This window comes from Chrysochloris asiatica, unplaced genomic scaffold, assembly GCF_000296735.1.
Source record: "Chrysochloris asiatica unplaced genomic scaffold, ChrAsi1.0 scaffold00116, whole genome shotgun sequence".
Lineage (NCBI taxonomy): Eukaryota > Metazoa > Chordata > Mammalia > Afrosoricida > Chrysochloridae > Chrysochloris > Chrysochloris asiatica.
Genome location: NW_006408634.1, coordinates 4786508 through 4791024, shown reverse-complemented (window position 1 = coordinate 4791024; position 4517 = coordinate 4786508). Strand labels below are relative to the sequence as shown.

The following is a 4517-nucleotide window of genomic DNA, read 5'->3' as shown; positions in this document are numbered from 1 at the left end:
CCGAGGCTGTAAATCTTTATGGGAGCAGAAAGCCTCATCTTTCTCCCACAGAACAGCTGGTAGTTTCGAACTGCTGACCCTGAGGTTCGCAGCCTGATTCATAACCACTACGCTACCAGAGCTCCTTATATATAATGTATATATATATCTCCCCAGCCCCAACCCCACAGCTACTGAGTTGGTTCTGCCTTAGAGAGACCCTATGCAGAGTTCCAGAGACTGTAAATCTTTATGAGAGCGCACAGTCTCATCTGTCTCCCACAGAGTGGCTGGTGGGTTTGAACCACTGACCTTTCAGTTAGCAGACCAGTGCTTACACCACTGCACCAACAGAACCCCTATATAGAATATACAGACAAACGAAATAAAACCCCAACCATTTGCCACTGAGTCATTTCCAACTCATGGTCCCTGGTAGAGTTTTCCAAAAGTGCCTCTGAGTGGATTGAAACTTCTAACCTTTTGGTTACTATTTGAAATATGATATAATATAATATAATACAATATAATATAATACAATATGATACACTATAATATGATATAATACGATATAATATGATATAATACGATATGATACAATATAATACGGTATGATACGATATGATACAATATAATACGATATGATACAGTATAATACAATACGACACAATATAATACGATATGATACAATATAATATGATATGATACGATATGATACAATATAATGCGATATGGCACAATATAATACGATATGATACAATATAATATGATATGATGCAATATAATATGATATGATACAATATAATACAATATGATACAATATAATGCGATATGATACCGTATAATATAATATAATACGATATGATACAATATAATACGATATGATACAATATAATACGATATGATATAATATAATAGGAACAGCCTTCCACGCAACCAGCACTCAGATCAAGCAGCAAAACATGCTAACCCTGTATGCCTCTCCTTCCCCTCAACTTCAATCACCATAAGTTATTTCTGCCTGGTTCTGAACCAGCAGCTTTTCTTTGTTTGTGCCTGGCAGTTTTCACCCCATAGTAAATCTGTAAGGAGCTCTGGTGACGTAGCAGTTACGAGTTGGGCTGCTAATCTCAAGGTCAGCAGTTCAAAACTGCCAACTGTTCCGTGAGAGAAAGATGAGGCTTTCTGCTCCTGTAAAGATTTACAGCCTCAGAAACCCTGTGTAGGCTCGCTGAGTGGGGACCGACTCCACGGCACATAACCATCACCACCACCATTATAGCCATGAGAGTCAGCGTGCTATATAGCACATATCAATCATTCATTCATTGTATTGTTGAACAAAATTCCTGCTATGTATGTGCCATAATTTCTTAATCTGTTTACCTGTTGTTGAATGAGCATTTTGTTATTTTCAGGTTGGAGCTATGATGTATAAAGTTGCAATGAATGTTCATATGCACATCTTTGTGTAAATCTATGTCTTCAATTCTCACTCTAGGAGTAAAATCGTTAGGCCTTAAGATAAAGGTTTTACCTTTAACTTTAGAGATTCCTGTCAGACAAACTGTCTCCCCAAGCAGTCGTGCTGATTGGCGCTCCCACCAGCAACGTCTGAGTGTTCTAGGTGCTCCGCGACCTTGTTAACACCTGCTGTGGTCAGCCCTTTTCCTTTCAGGCGTCCTGGTAGGCGAGGAGAGATATCTGATGGTAATTTTTTATTTGACATCCTCATGATTAATGATGTTGACTTTTTTTTTTTTTCCATGCGATTATTGGATAACTTTTTTTGGTGAAGTGCTTATCCAAGTCTTTTGCCCATTTAAAAACTTGAGTTATAACTTTTGTGTTGATTTATAGGAGTTCTTTATATATTCTGTTCATTTTCAGATATATGTATGTCTCATAGTTTCTGCCATATTTATGGCTCTGAGCATTTTCTTTTTCCTTTTCCTTTTCTATATCTCTATTTACTGATCTGTGAAAATGTAATAAAAGTAAAACCCACCTCAAAGGATATCACGGTGCTTCAAGGAGACGATGCTTTTTAAAGTGCTTAGAAAGATGCCTGCAATAAATGGTCATGTTCTCATCAGACCTGGGATCAGAGCCATTCCAGAAAAAGGAGCGCTGGTCGTCAGCCCAAATATGAACAATCTTGACTTCAGGGGGTCACTAAATGGCTTGGGGGGCCAAGCTGAGTTTTGTACCATGGTGTATTTATAAGCTGATTCTACAAAAACAAAAACAAACAAACAAACAAAAAACCCAACCCTTATTTGTCCTGTTTGCTCATTGTCATGGTGAAAGGACTTCTTAGGTGGTTACTTTCAAGCTACCAACAGTTTAACATCCAGCTTGCAGGATTCTTAAACATTTTAACAGTTGGCTTTTACAAGGCAATTCCAGCACATCACAAACTCACGCACCATGTGAGTCTCTCCCCTTCTCTGGATCTTAGGGTTTGTATCTGTTCATGTAGAACTAAAAAGCCATCCCACTCATCCCTGCGACACACATTAACTGAGCACCTACTATGTGTCAGGCACTGTCTATCAAAGTTTACATGCTAGAATTGTGATATGGGAGAAAAGTAAACAAGCGAACAAATAAAACTTTCTTAAATGCTATGAAGAAAAAGAAACAAACCTGACACGGAATGATAGGAAGGGAATTAGAGGCTACTTTGGTTAGTGTGATCAGCAAAGGTTTCTTAGAGATGAGACCAAAATGCTGAGAGAGAGAGAGAGACTTGTGCCAACATTCTGGGAAGAGCATTTCAGCAGAAGGAACAGCACATGCGAAGGCCTTGATGCTGGAACCTCGTTCAAAGAACAGGAAGAAGCCCAGAGCAGCTGGCGCTGAACAAGTGACTGAGGTGTGTTGAGTGGCTGTTGATCAGGGTGTGGAGGCCAGGAGACCAGGGCTGGGCTGCAGTAAGAACAAGGTGGGAAGAAGAGAGCAGAGTAGAAATTCCCTTAGGAGGCAGAGCTGAAACGTCTTCACATCTCCCATCTCAGATCCCTGCTATGTGCTGGGCGCTGAGATGGACTCTGGAGACACCACCTTGAACAAAAGGCCTATGGTTCTTACCACACAGATTTCATGTGTAACTAGACTGTTTGTGGGCAGGAAGGTGGTGCGAGGAGAAGGAAGCACAGGTGTTTTTAAGGTAGAACGGCTCCTATTGCATGATCTCAACAGCTTCTGCCTCAAAGTGCTGTCAAGTCGATCCCAACTCATGGTTGATCCCATGTGACAGAACAGAACTGTCCCCACAGGGTTTTCTAGGCTGTGATGTTTACTGAAGCAGACAGCCAGGTTTTTTCTCCAGAGTTGCTGCTGGATGGAGTAAGCTGCCAAGCGCTTGGATGTTGTGCCACCATGGCTCCTAGACATGGAACAGACTCATGAATTCTTATCCTCCTGCCCAGGCGCCTATGGGAGATGGTCAAGGACTCCTAACCTAGTGGACTGGGTTGTTGTTGTTAAGTGTCGAGTCAGTTCTGATCCATAGTGACCCTGTGTAGGGTTTCCGAGGAGCGGCTGGTGGGTTTGAACCACCCACCTTGAGGTTCAAACCCACCTTGTGGTCCAGCGCATTATCCTGCAGTGCCACACCAGGACTCCATCTATATATATATTGATGATGTTGTTATAAAGTGCTGTCGAATCCGTTCTAACCCATACCGACCCTGTATAGCATTTCTGAGGAGCAGCTGATGGCTTAGAACTGGCGACGTTGTGGTTTGCAGTCCAGTGCGGATCCTACAGTGCCACACCAGGCGTCCAAGGTCTGTTTGAACCACAAGGTTGGTGGTTCAAATTCACCAGCCGTGCCTCGGAAACCCTATACAGGTTCGCCGTGGATCCAAACCCACTCGACAGCATTAACAGCAGCAATAATTCTAACGCGTGGGGCCGCCATAAGTGGGAATCAACTCAATAGTAATTCACAGCAACAATCTCAAGATAAATGATGATTAGTACTCAAGTAGCGTAGTGGTTACGAATTGGGCTGCGAACCTTAAGGCCAGCGGTTCGAAACTACCAGCCGCTCCGCGGGAGAAAGATGAGGCTTTCTACTCCCGTAAAGATTTTACACCCTCGGAAACCCTGTACAGGGTCGCTATGGGTCGGAACCGACTCGACGGCACTTAACAACAACAACAACAAGTACTCAAGTAAGACAATGTAATAACCTCAGGAAATAGGGGTTGTTCCGCTTAGCTGGGGAGAAGAGTGGCAGGTTCAAGCCCACACAGCCAAGTAAGTGAAACAGTGAGCAGTTGAGGGAGGTGGTTTGCACCTAAAACCTGGATTAACATCTCCTCCCTACTTCCACCCAGAAAATCTGGTCCTAAATCCTTCTCCATTCTCCTATTGTCTTGGAGGTGACCACTGGGGTGGGAGGAAGAACAGTCCACCACCAAATCACAAAGTTATTCATAACAGTTATTGGAGGGGCTGGACTTGACTCCTGAGACCTGGAGAGAAGGAAGTCCTGGGTCTGAGGGAGGAAGGGGCTGGGGGCCTGG

General features: G+C 43.0%; 1 protein-coding gene across 1 annotated transcript in view; it reads left to right on the top strand.

The window, feature by feature from the left end:
- LOC102816132 (sialic acid-binding Ig-like lectin 11-like) overlaps positions 1-4517 on the top strand; it is a 15811-nt gene that overhangs the window by 10451 nt on the left and 843 nt on the right. The window lies entirely within an intron of this gene.